This window comes from Strix uralensis, chromosome 2 (genome assembly GCF_047716275.1).
Source record: "Strix uralensis isolate ZFMK-TIS-50842 chromosome 2, bStrUra1, whole genome shotgun sequence".
Taxonomy (NCBI): Eukaryota; Metazoa; Chordata; class Aves; order Strigiformes; family Strigidae; genus Strix; species Strix uralensis.
The window spans coordinates 96,922,480-96,942,231 of NC_133973.1; positions in this window are offsets into that span (position 1 = coordinate 96,922,480).

Here is a 19,752-nt window from a genome sequence, read left to right on the forward strand (position 1 = left end):
GCAAAAGTTTATCTTTAAAAAACATAAATCATATTGTTCTATTTAAACATTGAGAGGTTTTACATAGAGGTTATCATGTCTCAACATAAAAGCATCCTCTCTTTTCATGTAAAATCAGTTCAGTTATGATGAATAAAGTCAACACAGTTGGGGTCTGAAGTCTAATATGAAACATATCTACTTACACACTCCTACTGAAGAGCCCCACTTGCTCTTGGCCTTGTGAATATTTACCACTTAACCATCTTATAACTGATTACACTCATGCATCCGTAACTGACACCAGCTCAGAGTGCCAGGCTATTTATGAGCCTAAAAAAAGTTTAAAGGAGATTATATGTGTTTTTTCTTAATTGTACATAAAATGTAATTCTAAAAAGAAGGTTTTAGAAAAGAAATTTTTCGTTGTCCAAGTGGGACATACACAGAATTTAATTCTGTCCCAGGAAGATTCTGAGGTGAAAGTATGACATTTTTATGCCTAGAAAAGCTATGTAAGGTTATTTTTAGTTCCTTTTATGGCTCCCTGTGAGTCTTGTATGGCTTGACTGAAGATAACTAAGGGAGCCTGGATTTTCAAGTGGAAGGATACAAAATTAGTCCCAATACTGTTTTTTTAATTCTCTAACATAATTATTATGATTCAACATTTGAATTTTAGTAATGTGTAGAGTCCCCAGTCAGGGATTAGGCTAGGCATGCGGAACACAATTGAAGAAAAGACAGTCTTGCATTCCCCAATGGATAAAAAATATTTTGTTCTCATTTAAGATGACCAACATAAATAATTTTTAATTTAACAGTGTGTTAATAATGTTATCACTCAGATTCATATAGACCATTTTATGGTATCTAATTGAGAAACACAGCTTGCAGCTAAAGATGGGAAGCTACATTTTCTTACTTTTCCTTTTCCCTGTGGTCTGTCTTCTTTGCTGTAGTGCATTTCATCACATTATGGATGTGATGGAAACAGTAGAGAATCAGGCTTAAGATTTCATGTTACTTCTCTAAAACTGTTATGGAGTAATTGTGCAGTCAGCTTTAAATGATATTCTTAAAATAGGGATAAATTTGCCTTCAGGTGTGGGAGAGTAGGTGTGGAGTCTGGGGATACATTTTTCTTGGGCCATGTAAATGTAAGCAAAGGTTTGGATTACTGTGTATTGCTTTAGCATAGGAGAAATATATCTAAATGTTTTCGTAATCTCTAGTACATGCATTTATCTACCCAGAATGAGGTCAAGCAGGCATACACACATGAGAAGGGTGGAAATACACAGGTAGTCATTGTGGCACTGTGTAACTACATGGTGCTGTAGTGGGTTGACCTTGGCAAGCTGCCAGACACCAACCCAGCTGCTCTCACTCCTCCTCCTCAACAGGACACGGGGAGAAAGTAAGATAAAAAGCTTGTGGGTTGAGATAAAGACAGGGAGATCACTTACCAATTGTCATCAATGGCAAAACAAATTTGACGTGGAGAAAATAAATTTACTTTATTGTCAATTAAAATAGATTTAGGTGGTAAGAAACTAAAACTAAACCGCTTTACTGCCACCTCCCCCTTTTTTTCTGAGGCTCAAGTTGTTTCCCCCACAATATATAGGGCTCAACTTCATTTCCCCTGCAGTGCAGGGAGATGGTGGATGGGGGGATGCAATCAGTTCATAACAGATCCCCTCTGCTGCTCCTTCCTCCTCACATTTTTCCCATGCTCCATTGTGGCTCCTCTTCATGCATTGCAGTCCTTCAGGATAAGTCTGCTCCAGTGTGGACTCTCCTCAGGCTCTCTTTAGAGAATGTGCACCTGCTCCAGTGTGGAGTTCCTCCAAGGACTGCAATAAGGGTGTCTGCTCCAGTGTTGCCCTCCATGGGCTGCAGGGCAACAACCTGCTTCACCATGATTTTATCCATGGGCTACAAGGAAATTTCTGCTCTGGCACCTGGAGCACCTCATCCCCCTCCTTCTTCACTGACCTTAGGTTTTTTATCACTCTTCTTTTTTTTCCTCACTCTTCTGTGTGGCATTTCATGATTTCTTAAATGTGTTTTCCCAGAGATGCCACTAGCATCATTGGCAGGCTGAGCTGTGCCCTGCAGTGGGTCCGTTGGAGATGGCTGGAACTGACTCTGTTCACTACAGGACAGGCCCAGCCTGTCCTCACAGTGGACAAAACCTTGCCCCCTATACTCAATGCAAGTACATGCAACACACTGTCAGTTTCTTCCTGTTGATTATCAATAACAATGATAAGGAACAATATAACAATGCCTTCCTGAAGTGTTATTTTGTCAGTCCTAACAGATTTTTCCCTCACCCAGTCATGCTGTCTGCTCAGTCATCTGTCTACTCAGTTTTTGACTCTGACTTTCTCCATCCTACTTCCCTTTCTCATGGAGGGATCTTCAGTGTCTCTTGTTTCAGAAGGGAGAGGGAAGGAATAGAGGTTCTCAACAAGGATGGAGAAGCTATGAACAATATTAAGGAATGAAATACAATAGGGAACTTTCTTGAGCACTGAATTTTGATTGCCTGTTGTACTGGGTGTAGCAGCAAGCTGTTGATGTCTATGGGAAAATATATTTAAGAAGTGGCAAAATGCTGCACAGCAGTGTGAGTAGTAAGGAAAAAAAAAAAAGTATGAGAAACAACCTTGTAAACACCAAAGACAGTGAAGAAGGAGGGGAGGAAGTGCTCCAGGCACTGGAGCAGGGATTCCCCTGCAGCAGGTGGAGGAGACCATGGCGGAAAGCATGCATTTGTTATTTATTTTGCATTTCACTAATTTTACCTGAAGGAGAAATCCTTATCTGAGTTTTAAGATACAATGGGAGTTCCGAGAACTTAAAGTGCCTAATGATCTGCCCCATGCATTGTACTTCAGCAGCTTTGTAGACGGTATCTAATCCAAAACTGAAGTCAACACAAAGATTCCAACTGTTACAAATGACTTTGGACCAGATCCTTCTAATTAGAAGTGTATTCAGAGCTTCCTATTAGACATTGCTCTTGAAACAGAATACCATAAACATCATCTGTTTTATTTACAATGTCGTGATTTAATATTATGGCACTATGCTCACTTCTATGAAGAACTACCAATTACATCAGTCATTTTCATTATGTTTTTACCTTTACTTACATCTCAGTTGTTTCACTTAAAGTCTATTAATTTCCTTTTTATACGATGAGTTACTTGATTTTTTTGACTTTTTTTAAAGGATTTTATATGTCTGCCTACTCTTCTCTTCCCTGGCCTCTCACTCTGGCTCAACTTGCAACACTAAAGATTTTAATTCTTCATTCAATTATTGGTCCTTTTCCCCTGCTTTTTCCCCAATACACACCAGCATTTCTCACCTTCTTCTCAACACTTTGTTGAGAAGATCCTTTGATACTTTTACTACAAATATATTGACTGTCTTTCTAGTTTTTGACTTTTTTCTACTTTCTCACCTCCGTTTGCAGTTGTATTATCACACCTCTTTTCACTGGTCCCATCTCATAGTTCTGTCTTCTCATTTTCTTTCTTTTTTAAATCATTAATTTGGTGTGCCAAGAACTGATGACATGAAAGGATTAAATCTGAAGTGCATTGGATTTTAGGAGGCTTTTTGCAGCCATCTGCTTTTTGGATAATTAATATGAAACTCTTTCCATCAACTTTCTCAGTTCTATTTCTTTTCTGAATTTAGTCTTTTTGTGGACTGGATGAAAAGTAATTTAGGTCCCTATCTTCCTTTTTCATAACAAAAAGGGAGGGAGGGAAGGATAATGTTAAATCTCTGAGATCTTCATACTCACTTTCAGTGGAAGGATGCAGATTATTAACCCTACAGAACCTAGGGATCCATAATGAAAGCAAAGTAAAACTCTCTCCTCCCAGCATAAAACCTCTTTTTATAGTGCTTTTCAAGGAGAATATATTCAATAAAGTACCATAAGAATTCCTCTGTTCTTGTATTCTTTTTTTCACCTTTAGCAGGTGTTAATTCTTCTTCTGTGGATGTAGAATAAAGACAAGTAATTAACATTGCTTAGGGAGCAGTTCTGGGGGGTGAACATTTCTTTAAGAGTGTCAAATAGAGAGAAATCCATAGGGGAGTGTTGGAAGAAAGTTACTGAAGCTGGTTTACTAATACATAGGTTGCAACATACTCCCTACACTAATTTACAACATTTGATTATCTGTAATGTACTTCAAGTCCCTCATAACAACTTTAATCAAGTATATACTGTCCACACTAAAGATAGGAATGGAGTTTTACAACTTAAAGTGGTTAATGAGCTGTCTTATGGATTGTGATACAGAAGCTATATAAAATTGTAGAAGATACTAAGATGTAGAACTAGAGTTTTTGGAACTTACTTATGATTAATTAAAGTTATTTGCTTGTTATTGCTTTCATTTCTTGTTGAAAATGTCTGATTTCTAGTTAAAATAGTAATAGTTAACAATTGTACATCAGAATTGGTGTTATGAAATATCAAGACAGACTGAAGGGAAATGGTATGTCAGACGTGGTTGTCACAAACTGCTTGTAAACAAGAAACTGTTCATAAAGAGAATATCTCAAACAACTCGAGTGGGATGCCCTGTGGAGGAGAAGCGGAGCGAGCTCTGCGGAGGTGAGGCAGTGGACTGTTTCTCTCTCCCTCCCTCCTGTGGTTGCCCAGAGACAGAACTTGCCTAACTAGCTAACAAGCCAGAGAAAATGAGAACCTTCTGGAACAACCTATTGCACATGCATAAGAAAGACTATATAAAGGCAACACCCCATGTGTGTCTTTTTTGATCCACCACCTACAAACCAAGCTGGCTACTCTGCAACAGGGCGGGATCCAAGGGTCCTTTTCCTATCCCCTCCTCTTCTCTTTCCTCTTTTTGCACTATCTCTTTCTTATATATATCCATGTGTATAAGTTTTGTACAAAGAGAATTGTGACCAGTTGATCATTGACGGATTGTTAGGAAAACAGTCTCATCACCAAAGTGTCTTTACTCATTCCCTGGATGGTTATCAGTAGATTGTTGCAAATTGTCTCCATTCACTTACTAAAGTGGTCAGTTAATAAAGTCACTAGCACAATTCTTCCTCTGAGTCATTGTCATGGCTCGGCCTACCCTGCAGTGCTGCCGAGCAGAGACCGGCTCTTCCACTGGTATGCAGGATCTCAGGGAATTCAAGATTCACCCCCCTCATAACCCACCATGTGGGATGAGACAGTGGTCTAGGAAAACATCTCTGGACCTGGATATCCATCCATTCCTAAGAAATAGTGGACATTTTCCCGGTTGACTTTACGCTTCTGTAGTTGTTTTCTTTCCAAATAATGTAAAAGTTATAAAATAGATAACTAACCTTAGCACCACACATTTCCTAGGTATTTTAAAAAGAAAAGTAAACAGACTGAATTCTGGTCTTACTGATTGTGGAAAAACCCTAAATACTGTTCTTGCAGCAGCCAGTGTCTCAATAACACCAGACAACACTTTTCTAAAGGTTAGTCTGGAAACAAAGCTGTACTCAAAATCTTGCTACAGGTCAAAGGGAATGTACAACATAGATTGAGCCATGAATTTTTGTTAGTCTGCTTAGTGTTTAAGCAGTATAATATTCCAAACTGTCTAATTAGAGCAGGAAGAGCCTTATTCATAAATTGTTATACAAAATAATTGTTCACAGTGATTACCCATTTTTCTGTGTTATGCTTACCCTTTCAGTGTCACTCTGAATCCTAAAGCTGGCCCACCAGTCTACCTCAGGCAGGATGAGGGTGTGGATAATGACAAATTTATAGCACCTTGAGGTCTTCCCTGAGAAGAATATGATGTTCACAAGGTTGGAGAGGGGTTTGTTTCTTCCTCCTCAGTGGTGGCATCGGCTAGAGTTTATTTTCACCTTTTTTCTTAGCACATTCTTGCTCCTTCTCCTGCACTCCTAGCTGAAGTTTAGAAGCTGTTCAACAGCCTCTCCCAGCCGCAGCTGACACAAGAGTCTCTTGGATTTTGCAGAGTAACCACTTTTATGTGTGAGACTTTTACCATATGTGGTGTTCCCAGGGCTTCAGCTGCAACAAGTCACGCAATATTCACTTGATTGCCAGGAAATTTTTACAATTAGATAAAATTATCTAAGATCAAGCAAAAGCCAGACAAGTCCTGACAGCCTGTAATGCCACATCAATACAAAGCCTACATCCTTGTACTCCACTGCAACTGAAGTACTCTTTATAAGGTACAATTTATCCAAACTGTGTAGAACAAGCTATATGTAAGCAGGATATTACTCATCACATTCATTTGTTTGTGAGTGTGTTGTACCTTTATGAAGGACTTCAAGAATTGTGTTGGGTTTGTTTGTGTGGAAGGGCTTTTGGTAGTGGGGGAGGAGGCTACAGCAGTGGCCCCCTGTGAGAAGTTTCTCAAAGGTCCCCTGACTCCAAGTCAGACCTGCCTCTGGTCAAGGCCAAACCAGTTAATGATGGTGGCTGCACCACTGCAATAGATCACAGAATCACAGAATCATCTAGGTTGGAAAGGACTTTGAGGATCATTTAGTCCAACCGTTAACCTAGCACTGACAGATCCCAACTACACCATATCCCTAAGCGCTATGTCAACCCGACTCTTAAACACCTCCAGGGATGGGGACTCCACCACTGCCCAATGGCAGCCCATTCCAACGCCTAACAACCCGTTCTGTAAAGAAATACTTCCTAATATCTAGTCTAAACCTACCCTGGCGCAACTTGAGGCCATTCCCTCTTGTCTTATCGCTTATTACTTGGTTAAAGAGACTCATCCCAGCTCTCTGCAACCCCCTTTCAGGTAGTTGTAGAGGGCGATGAGGTCTCCCCTCAGACTCCTCTTCTCCAGATTAAACAACCCCAGTTCCCTCAGCCGCTCCTCGTACGACATGTGCTCCAGACCCTTCACCAGCTTCGTTGCCCTTCTCTGGACACGCTCAAGTAATTCAATGTCTTTTTTGTAGTGAGGGGCCCAAAATTGAACACAGTAATCGAGGTGTGGCCTCACCAGTGCCGAGGACAGGGGTAAGATCACTTCCCTGTCCCTGCTGGCCACGCTATTTCTGATACAAACCAGGATGCCATTGGCCTTCTTGGCCACCTGGGCACACTGCTGGCTCTTGTTCAGCCGGCTGTCAATCAACACCCCCAGGTCCCTCTCTGACTGGCAGCTCTCCAGCCACTCCTCCCCAAGCCTGTAGCTCTTCTGGGGGTTGTTGTGGCCAAAGTGCAGCACCCGGCTTTTGGCCTTAATAATGTATTTAAGAAGAGGAACCTGAGAGGAGGAGTTGAAGTTGTGAGGAGGAGTTGAGAGGAGGATATCTATGTGAACACTGAGGTCAGTGGAAGAAAGGAGAAGGGGAGAGGAGCACTGGTGTACTCCCCCTGCAGCCCATGGTGAGATGGTCGGGCCGCCCCCCTGCCACCCACAGAGGTCCACAGTGGAGCAGATTCCCACCTGCAGCCCGTGGAGGATCCCACACCAGAGCAGGTGGTTTTACCCAAAGAAGGCCATGTCTCTATGGGAAGAAGCCCCCACTGTTGTAGTTTGGCACTGGAAAAATTGCAACACACAGGAGAGATCCATGATAGAGCATCTCAGGAAAAGCTGCAGCCTATGGGCAAGATTCATGCCAGAGAAAGTTTGTGAAAGACTGCTTTTTAGGTATTTCAGATGCACGAGAAGTCGATAAAAACTGTAGACATCAGATTATTTTTCTTAAAATGCAAAGGAAAATGTAAATGGCTGAAGAGCTGTCATGGAGAAAACTAGTAATAAAACGAGTAGGTTGTACAGAAAGATGGCTTTCTCCTGAGATAATTTGTTACAGTGGTCCAAGTTAAATTACCCATCCCATTCACTCTGGGGCAATAATATGATCATTGTAGACAGCCTGGCTTTGTTTATGGATTACCTTCAGACATTATCCAGAGTTTTGAGAGTGATGTAATGCTGGGGGCTGTTTATGTTGTGGATGTTAGTATATAGCTAAATAAGTCTTTGCTGATCAGACCTGCAGATACCCTGCAACCTTTAGTAACAGATGATCTTGCCTGTCATGCTTTCCCAGAACATGTCCTGGCTGCTCCAGCTTGGTTGCAAGGACTAGTTTTAGCCAAGAAGTAATAGTGCCTTAAGTTATTTGCTACATTCCATAACATGTTGTTTGGCATCTGTTACCTTCCCACATTATTAAAGTAGGTTATTGCATGTTACCCTAGCTTAAATAAATATGCCACATTACAAAGAGAAATCTGCACTTAGATTAAAATAGTGAAGCTATGTTTGCTATAGAATTACAAAATATAGTCCTAAAGTGTTTTGGGGAAAAAAGCATCCACACAGTGGGGTTACTCCAGGGATGAATGCAAGTCTTTCCTTACATGATCATCATCATGTGAATGTAATGAAGGCACTGTTGAGGGACTTCATTAAGAGTGATATTTTTTCTTTCAGCAGTACTGTGAGGAACTTTAAAACTACATTATAAAATGGAGAATCAACCCTTTCATACACTTTGTGGGTTAAAGCAATCCAATAAGTGGGAACAGCTGTGACTTTAATCACATAAGAAATAAACCCTTCCATTATGCCCTGCTGAATGCAGAGACAGAATGCAATAACTAAACACCAAAAGGCAGGAGGCAATCAGTGGGGTATTTATTTCCTTTTATTGTTACATGATATGCTAATTTCTGTTAAAGTAATGTTCATTTTTTAAAAATTTATTATTGACTTAGATTCAGTTAAGATTCATCAGCAAAATTCTAGTGAGTATTTTTAAGTCATATAAAGGTTAATGTCTTATTCTTCAACAGACTCTTAAAACCTATCTTGCCTTTTAACACTTTATACATTAATTTAGTCATTTTCTGTACCCAAATTTGCATTTTGTCAGTTACAATACATGAGCAGAAAAATCACTTGGAACTATAATATGTTCTGCATATTTCTTAATCTCCAAGACTTGAGTAAGAAAATAAACCTTTCCTTCATAAAGTTATCAAAAAGGAGATGAAATATTTACCTGTGTAAAGCCAAAGTACAGAAGTGGTTTATTTTTTACAGATATTAAAGACCAAGCTTGCTGCATTTAGTGAGTCTTTTTACATAAGTAAAGATTGCAAATTAAGGCTCATAGCCATAAATGATGGAATTGCTCTCTGTAACAAGGAAAAAATTAAAAATATTTTTCTTTTAAAGATAGAAAAACCATGGTGTAATGAAAGTTGAGTTTGTGGGGATGGTAGAAAATGAAAGAATGAAGTAATATGTGCTAGGAAGAAACTATATATTTTATAATTAACCACAATGCTTAGTAATTTGTATTTCGTTTGTATTCTACTGCAGATCTCTAAAATGATTTGCTTCTGTAATTGCATGCATGCCAAGTCTTAAAAATGAGGAAAGGAAGGCATAGAAACACAGGCAGTGGCATTCATCCCAACTAACTTTAGAGTGCTCTATCTGAGGTAGATTGGGGTTTTGATACAGATATGTTCTCTTTATAATCTGTCTTCAGTGCAGCACTAATGTTAAAGTTAGGTACCTCAGGTTTAATCTTATTCTAAAACATTTGAAGATGTCTAAATTAGGTCACGCAAATTGAGCTGTAAAGCAGTTATTTCTCTCCATGTATGGAAAGTGAACCCATGGAATCTAAATCAGATAAATCCCACCCCCTGTGATTTTTATCAGCATCAGAAAGTAAGTCTCTGGCAATGCTAGGAAGAAACTTTCTAATCTAATCATTTATGTCCCAGTGTAAAATTTAAAGTAGGACATTGTACCGGAGAGTGAGATTAGAACGATGAGGAATTACATAAATGTATCAAATATATTTGGCCTTGAAATGCAATATCATCTCAGAGCTTTTACATGAATTGAGCCTGTTCTTTTACCTAACAGAATTTAAATTTTAAAGTAAAATTATGGACAAAATGATCTCATGAAGTCCCTTCTGTCTGAGAAAGACCATTACATGTTTTTAATGAGTTTTATACCTTTGAGATTAATTGAAAATGTCTGTATCAAACATATGAATTAACAATAAAAGCTTAAAGTGACAACTACATAGGAATAGCAATGGCAAGAAATAATCGAAAGAAAAGATCCATCAGCTGAAAAAAGTTCATGACATTTTCTCAAGCCTGACAGACTTCTGATAAACTGGAGAAGGTTTCTGCTCAGTGATGGGTCTGCAAGACAGACTCTGGGCAGCTGTGCCAGGAGAAGCAAGTCAATGGAGATGAGGTTGTGAAAGCTCTGGAGGACTGGTGCTGACAAAGATGGGTTGAATAATAGGTGTTTCAAGGAACAGAAGCTACTAACGTCTGAAAAAATGTGGGGAGACTATAGTAGAGCACATAATGGGAATATATCTTATTGGGTGAGATTCATTTAATTCGGTTTCAAACACTTGCAGTGTTCATGTCTGCCGAGCAAGATTTCCTTCATGTGTGCTGACAAGAGACAGATACTTTTAGGGAATACCTGACCTATCTTAGAATGAAATAAATTGTTTTCTGAAGTATCATTAACTGTAAAGAGAGCCTGGCATGAGTAACCTGAGTATGAATGCCTTTGTTATACATGTTTAGTTTTGGTAACAGTTATCCAAGTCATCAGTTTCCCCATTTGATAAAGTGTGAGTAAAGAATTTTCATCATCATAACAAGGCCAAGAAGACATCTCTAAAGTAAATTTTACCCATCATGATTTAACAAGTCTTGCACATCAAAGGACATGACATTCTCAGAAGTTATCCTTCAAAAATATTTATAGAGTACATAAAATTTACATATCAGCCTGACTAATGTCCAGATAGTTTTCTTCTATTGTTTTCAAAAGCTTGAGGTGTACAAACATAATTTTCCTTTGGATCTTGTTTCTTCATTTCAATAACTTTTGTCTATTCAGGTAACATAAATAGTTGTCCTTCCAAATCCTTGGATATTTGGCCTGCTTGAAAATTTGTATCTCCTTACTTTACATTTGTCTTTCCATGTCCTTCTGGGTTTGTGCTTAGGGATGAATTTCTTGCTTCTTTATTTAATGAAAATGTGAACTATATCAATCAAAATGTAGAGGCTCCCTTGTGTCCTTACTTACAGCTTTAGGTCATTACTGTACAGTAGCTATTTAATTGTCAGTTTTCCATTCCTACTAGCCCATCTCCATAGTATTTTCTTTTTTTTTACAGAGATAAGAGGATTGGACACTAAATATATCAGTGACAAACAGTGTAAAATTTTCTAAACTTTTTAAACAAATATTTTCAATAAGACTGATTACTTTTAATGATTTTGTTGTTGAAGAAATACTTTGTTAAGCATATGGAAATAAGGAATCCATTAATCATTTCTAGAGTAAAATTTGTTCTACAATTTATCGGTTGACAAGTTGTTTTTTTTCTTTCTGTGTCAAATGCCATCACTTTTCTGCTGCATGCTAGATATCTACAGTGCTTTCAAAGAATCTACAGTTCACTAATGAAATTTCTCTGAGCAGTTAGAAGCAATACCCCTTTTTTTAAAATTTTGAGTAAATAAAATATGGGTTCTGTAAATGTCTCTTGTTTTCTCCCTATATTTATTTTCTGTGACAGAAAACTTGAATGGAAGACAGTTATCAATTTCTGTTTTCTCAATTTATAGGAGCACACATTTGCAGTAGCAGCTTATGCCTCAGTTCATGCATGAGCATAATGAGAACTGGTGACTGCCTTTCCACAGTGCATTGTCTATCCTCCAGCTTCGTAGAACTAGCATGTAGGATCATGATGAAGCAATGTTGCAGCATCAGGGACATATGAGTTCTAAGTGATGCTTAGGGAAGCCAGAGACAGCAGCAATGCAATGCAGGTGGGATGTCCGTTTTCTTGCAAATTTCTTCAGTAAATTTGAAGGAACACAAGATCTTTGAGTAAACGCTACAGCTCTAAAGTAAATTGAGTTAGACATCTAGAAAAAAAGATGAAGGTGCTGACTACCTTTTAGTGAAGAAGATATTTGAAATGGAAAAAACTCTGACCTTTCTATTTTTCAGTCACTAAATACCTGTGTTATAACACCATAAGAGTCTTGTGCTAGAAACAGCTGTCTTCCGAATGACATGACTGACCTTAGCATTTTAAAGTCAGTGTGTTACCACTGACTCCAAGGGAAATACACAGATTTCCTGAAGATAAGATTTTTTCAGATGTTAACCATTTCATCCTGGAAATGGCTAGAATGCACCTATCCCAGGAAAGGGTATAGACTCAAACAAGTTTTGGTAGACATGACAACTACTCAGAGTATTATCTTTACTATTAACTTCTTCAAAAAGACCTCAACTTCAGGCAAAAAGACTATTAGTTTTCCGAAGAGTTTTCTTCTTCATTGCCAGAAATCCTCTGTATGAAAAGCATGAAACAAACTATTAATGGCACAACTATGACAGGATCTTAAGGCTGTTGGCCAGATGCCATATTCAACTGACAAAACTATCTATGTTCTTCCCTCTGTGTAGACAGTATCGTGAATTCTAAAGAATTCAAATGAGAGTTTGCTCTATAATTGTCAATCAGCCATATTTTTTCTTCCTATGAAAAGGATATATCACGTTCAAGAGTATATTTTGAGTATACGGATGGAAGCTGTTAGGAAATAAAGATTTAATGACTCTGTAGAGGTTTCCAAGCCAGTTTCCTTGATGGAGGAATGGAAACAGCTATGTGAAGGCTATTATTCCCACTTCTGGCATGTAAAAGTAGTGGGATACTTTGGATGTGAATAATCTTTCCAAACTTAGATATCTGCAACATAGATATCTGGAGCTAGACTAGACCCCTTAAGTCTACATTCAAGATTAATGGAGAGAAATAAGTACCCCCAGAGGGCAGTTCATCTGTTCTAATTTAGAACACTACTCAGGCTGAGTCCTTCTCAAAAAATGCCTTTCTCTCTGCTGATTATAAAAGGAATTAGTACTTAGAAGTATGTACTAAGATATGTTCCTACAACCTAGTTACATTACATCACTAGCCTTAATTAGTCATGAACTCAAATAAATATGTAGGTTAAATTTCTTTTAACAAAATTATACCCAGAAGTTTGAGATTACAAAAACTATCAAGTGTAAGCAAGACTAATAACAAAAAAGAAGAATGATTTGCTGTTGAATTATGGTTTCCTTATTGTGCATGAATGAACTTTTAAGTTAAATGAATTATACTAGTTTAATTTAGGATCTACAATTAATCAAATCAAACTTTAAAAAAATCTTAAAATATTTATTTGTTTGGGAAATTGTGTCTGATTTTGTTTTTTGGGGGTTTTGGTGTATTTTTTTTAAAGGACAGAACATTACCAATCTTGAGTTACAGATTTTTCCTTCAGGATAAAAAAATCCGTAGTCCATACTTGAATTCTGTTTTACTGCCACTAGCTAAGGAGTGAAAGAAAAAATGCAATCCACCATTAGAACTCATTGGTTAGAAGCCAATTTGATACATTTAATTTTAGGTTACAAAGAAAAAGTAACTATTGCTAATTAAGGTATACATAAAATAAATTATACTACACTTCAAAATAACCAAAGAGCTTACATTTAATTTAATCATAAACAGTAGAATTTTTCAAAATAATTAAAACACAAAATTAGATCTGCTCTTCAGCCAGCATAAATTTTATTATCTCTGTGGCAGTCTAGGAAGCTAGCTGAAAGTCTAGACTAATCTTATTAATATTCATAATTTACATCCCTGCTTTCTCTTACAACATTATTTATAATCTTTTTAAATTCCTGGTTCTCCTGACATTCTTAAGATAGTCAGTAAGTAATCTCTCTGTGGCTTACCAAGCAAATGCTTCTCAGTTTCAGCTGATGGATTTCTTTACTTTTCTTGTGACTGGATGAGAATTTTTACATATATGTCATTTCATAAGAACAAGGCAGTGTCATTTTCCCCCTTTTTTGTTTTGCTATTTGACATTATGTCAGATGTTTCCAATAAATATAAAAAATAGCAACCTATTATCAACCCTTTTTCTGAAGTACTTACTCTAAGTTTCAATTAATGACAATCCTGCCACAGAAATACTCTCCTAGTTACTGTTCGGATGCTGACTATGTAAACAAACAGTTTTTCTTTGACTTTAAAATTCATATAGAGCAAAGCTGAAAAATTCCTGTGCAGAGGAAGCGATAGGCTTGCCTCTGAAGAATAACATGCATTTAGCAGCACCTTTCTGTGTGTTAGCTGGCTTAACTGTGTATGTTTACCTGTGTATGTTTAAGAGATCCTTCTGGGTGAATGTGTTCATTTCTGTAAACACCCTGTCCTTTCCCAATGCCAGATTTGACTCATCCTAGATAGTATAATCTCAATGGATTTATATAACAGAAGAAGATGCCATCCAAAGTGAGTAATAGTCTCAGAAGTTGTCCCTGAACATTCAGTTTTAACACAATTCTAAGTACTTTATTCATGTTAACAGGTCTTCTTCTCGAGTGAATTATTGCTTTATTTAGGTAGAGTGTCAGAATCTGTATCATCTGAGTCATTGCAATTTTAGATAGATAGTGATTCTTTCTATTACATAAATAAGACTCTAACTTTGCTTTAGAAAATTAAGATCCAAAATGTCTGATGTTTTAGAGAAAGGTCAGGATTCTTTCCTTTGGAAAATAGTCTTTATTGTAGCTGGAATTAAAGAAAATGTTTATTAAGCTCCAGACATATGGCATAGATTAAAAAACTTCTAGGATGGAGCTCTGATTGGTAGGTTAATATTCTAATGCAATAGATTAATCAATGTAAACCACATAGCTCAGTTGAAACTGCTGTTCCAAATTGCCAATTTCATCTTCATCCAGCAGAGAAAATGCCAACCTTTTTCTCCGCAGTAAAATCTTCTTGTTATAACAATGAAGCAACTCCAGAGTTACTGTTATTGTGAAACATCTGGTAACTACAAGATGTAGCTCCTGTGTGATAATCACATCCCTGTAAAATTAGAACTTACTGAACTTTGTTGTATTTCATGTTTTGTAATACCCCTGAGTGTGGTTTGCTCATAATTCCGTAATCACTCTGCCTCTGCACCAGAAATGAAACCACAGATGCTACACTTTACTATAATGGCCACCGCTTAACATAAATAAATGATCAAAATAACAGTATTGTTCATATAGAAAATATACACACCATAATAAATAACTTTAGGATTGAAAGTTGCTGGGAACACACTAAAATAGGTGCAGAAGGCCTCATTATGGACATCATTAAAAATAGAACAGGAGATAGAAAAGTAAAAAAAAAAAAAGCTCTGCATTTCCACAGCGCTACTTTTATTGTGAAATTTGAATTGTTTCATCTTTTTTTTACCTATTAGAACATTTTCTTCCCATAATAGTAAAGTGGTCTGGAACAACTTTGGTAGAGTCTTTTCCTTCAGCAACTTAGAAAAGAAAAATGAAGTCAGAAAATGAAATTCTGTCTTTTGATAACACAGCTAAAAGAAACATGAGTATCTAAGTAAAGCATAGATCACCTAAATAAAAATTAAAAAAAAGAGAGAGAACTGGAACTTCATACTTTTAGCTTTTCTTAAACCTTTTTTTCATTTATTTTTAAACTATCTGAAAATGGAAAGGGAAGTTTTTTGACAAAACCAGCTCATCAGAGTGGAACAGTGCCTGAAATAATTACAGTAGTCACTGTTGGTCTCTGAGCACCACTTGCCCTCTCATCTGATCTAAACAACTCTTAGAAAAATTATTGAGTCAGGGAATATAAGGGATAGTACTGGTGTTACAAACAGATATTATAAATAACTCACTAGAAAAAATGTATTTTTAGATATTTATCACTTTGTATAAAAAATAAGAAATTTGGAATCAGTTTTTTTAAAAAAGAATTACTGCAGATGAAGTACAAATGACACTTTCAGATATTACTGTACAGGAATGACTGGCAATCCTAAGGTAGAGTAGAGGTATTTGTGGCAGGTAATGTTAAATATTTTAAGGGCAGTTTCCCCAGGCATAGTTCTGCACCATCACTTACTGCTTCTAATGCATACTTCAGGAAACACAAAATATAGGTAAAGGAGTTACATTTTAGTCTTACAAAAAACATCATACTGAATCATATGAGAATAGAATCAAATATTATTTAAGCAATGTTGGCAGAAATGGCACATTCTCATGTTAAAAAACAGTTAAGAGTGGTCTCCTGTGATACCACTTCACTAGCCTGTTCCGCTTCTCTGTGTCCTGTAACTTGCAGAGTTATTTCCAACTGTTCTAATGCTATAATTTTGATTTTATATCATTTAACAACCATTTCACATTCACTCGCAAAAAAGCCTGTGGTGATACAGGCCTTCTATCACAGTGATATTCATTCTCTATTGTACAGCCAAACAAATATTGGCAACAGTGATTTATTTGTATTATAATAACAGACATGGTTTATTGGTTGGTTGGGATTTTTTTAAATTTGCTATACTTTTTTGTATCATTGTTCTATACTTCTAATTGTGTGGTGGAACATCGTTTACACAGGTCTAAGTACTAAATGGCATGGTTACAGTGGATTGAGTCAGCTCTTACCCTGGTGACACTGTGGCCCATCTCCAGTATAACTTTACCAAGCATTGTTTTGGTAGAATTTTTCTGAGTTTCTTCTTAGGCTAAGCAGACAGCAGTCATGCACATGCCAGCAAGAAGTCTGGCACCACAGTACACATGAAGAGGAAATACACTTTATGAACAAAATAAATTTTGCCTCAGCGAGGGGGAGATTCCCACCAGCTAAAAAGTTTTGGACCTGCAATTGCAATGTGTAATTTGAACCTCCAGGAAAAAAAAAAAAAACAAACCAAGATACAATAGAAAAACAAAGCAACAACCCCCCTCTCATACACAAACGTTCTATGTTGGCTTGGTAGGGCCATTTCCAAGGCCCACTGCATACATAGTGTACAGTAATAACACATTTGGCACACAGGAAAATGACCTGTATTATCTCTACTTACTTTCATTCCTTCCATACAGCCCTTTTGAACAGGTATCTATTTGCACTGCTGTGAAGGGAGGGCTGCCATCAACATGAATTTTAGAAGGTCAAAACTTCTCCTGTGTCTGTAAAGCCTGTTACTGCACAGTACTGAATACAGCAGAAGGTAACATCATAAAGTAAGAAGTTTATACTTCCTTTAGCAATACACAGTTTTTTCTTTTTTGTTTGTCTGGCACAGTGCAAGAATGATATATGCATGGAAGCAATGGAAATTTGTCTGGTGAGCTTAATGGGCAATATGTTACTTTTTGCAATAGTACTTCTACACCATATGGCACACTCAAGTGCTGGAGTCTCTTCAGGTGGAGGTTTTTTGATAGTTATATGTATCAGAAGTGTCGGAAACATTCAAGTGTTTGTTGATCTGGAGTAAATATAGCAAATGACACTGTTCTACTGTTTTTTTATTGAGGTGTTATGATGTTAATGGGATATAAACTTACTCTGTACAAGTCTGTGGTAAAGACCTTAGAAAATTGCAATGGACAAGCGTATATATTCCCAGCAGGCAGACGCGGGGCAGCATAGTGAGCACCTGTCAAAAAGCAGTGTCCTCTGCTTCTCCTCAGCTTCTACCACCTGGTAGAACAAATGCAGCCACACAGACAGCTCCTGTTCAAGCATGCAACCACCCAGGTTTCCAGCTATGGGATGTGTGGAGGGATATTCCTAGAAGTGGACAGTGATTGCAAGCAAGCCTGTGGGAGGTGTGATGAGATTCATGAACTGCTCTGCTTGGTAGCCAAGCTGCAGGAGGAGGTGGGCAGACTGAGGTGAATTTGAGAGTCTGAGGGAATGTATCAATGGAGCCATACCCTGCCATTTATGATGCACGGAAACCAACTCAGTGTGGCTCAGGAGGAAGACAGCATCACAGGGGAGAAGAAGGAGTGGAAAAAGGCTACAGCATGGAGCAGTAAGAGAAACTCCTCCTTATCCTCTAAGTTATCCTCTAAGATACCCTTACAGAATAGGTACAAGGCCCTAGGTACAATAGATGAAGTGCATAATGAGACAGAGGAGGAACCTGCGCAAGCACTCTTGCAAAGATCAGAGAGACAAAACAAAACCTGGCTCCAGGACTGGTGGCTCCACCAAAACTTTGAGTTTTTAAACCACGGAAGGGCCTTTGAGATTCAAGGTGTGCTGGGGCCTGATGGGATCCAACTGTCTCAGTGGGGAAAATAGGACTTTGGATGTAAGCTGGTGTGACTGTTCAAGAGAGCTTTAAACTCAAATCGGTGGGGAAAGAGGATACCAACAGGACTGCAGAAGGTAAGCCAAGGGTTGACACAGTATTGTCTGAGGGTAGAAATATTAGTGGGAAAATTACACTGCTCCTGCGAGCACAGAGGGCTCAGGAGCATATCTGAAATGCTTGTACACCAATGCACGCAGTAGGAGAAAAAAAGAGGGTGAACTGGAAGTGTTGGTCAGCTCCCAGAGCTATGATATCATTCGTATTAGTGAGACTTGGTGGAATAAGTCCCACAACTGGAATGCTGAGATAGAGGGCTACAGGCTGTTCAGGAGGTATAGTCAGGGCAGGCAAAGTAGAGATATTAAACCATATACATAAGGGAGAGGTTTGATTGTACAGTCTTTACAGTTAGTGATGATGTGTTTGAGAGAGTCTGGGTGAGGTATAGGGTGATGAAAAACAAAGGAGATATTGTAATGAGTGTCTACTACCAATCACCCAGCCAGGATGTAAGCGCTGATGAGTTGTTCTATAGGAAATAAGAAGAAATCTCTGGATCGGTAGTTCTTGTCCTTATGGGAGATTTCAACTTCCCAGACATCAGTGGGGAATATACTGCTGTGATGAACAACTCCAGGGAATTCCTGAAGTATGTTGAAGATAATTTCTTGTCGCAAAGACTCAGTGAGACAACTAGGAAAGGTGCCCTCCTAGACTTGTTGATTGTGAATAGAGAAGGACTTGTGGGAGATGTGATGATAGGTGGCTGTCTTGGCCACAGTGATCATGAAATGTTTGAGTTTAAAATTTTCAGTGTAATGAGAAAAAAAGACAGCAGAGTTGCTACCCTGGACTTCAGGAGAGCAAACATTATGCTATTCAGGGAGCTATTTAACAGAGTATCCTGAGAATCTGATTTTGAGGGCTTAGGAGTTCAACAAGTGCTGGTCAGTCTTTAAGAACCACCTTTAGAAGCACAGGAGCAGGCAGTTCCACTGTGTTGCAAATCAAGCCACCACGGCAGAAGACCACCTTGGCTGAACAAGGAATTCCTCGTGGAGCTTAAGAGGAAAAAGAGATAGAATGATCTCTGGAAATGAGGTCAGACTTCACAGAAGGATTACAGAGCCGTGGCTCATATATGCAGGGAGCAGACATGAAAGGACAAAGCTCAATTAGAGTGAAACTGGCCAGTGTTGGCAGATAACACAAAGGGCTTTTTAAAGTACTTTCATAGCAAGAGAAGAAAACATTGGACTGTTACTTGTTGAAGATAGTTGAAGTCTTGTTGAAGGGAAGGTGGTGGATATGGTTTTTCTGGATTTTAGTAAGGCTTTTGATACTGTCCCTCACAGCATCCTTCTGGACAAGTTGTCCAGCTATGGGATGAGTGGGTTCACAGTGAGCTGGGTGCAGAACTGGGTGAACGGCAGAGCTCAAAGGGT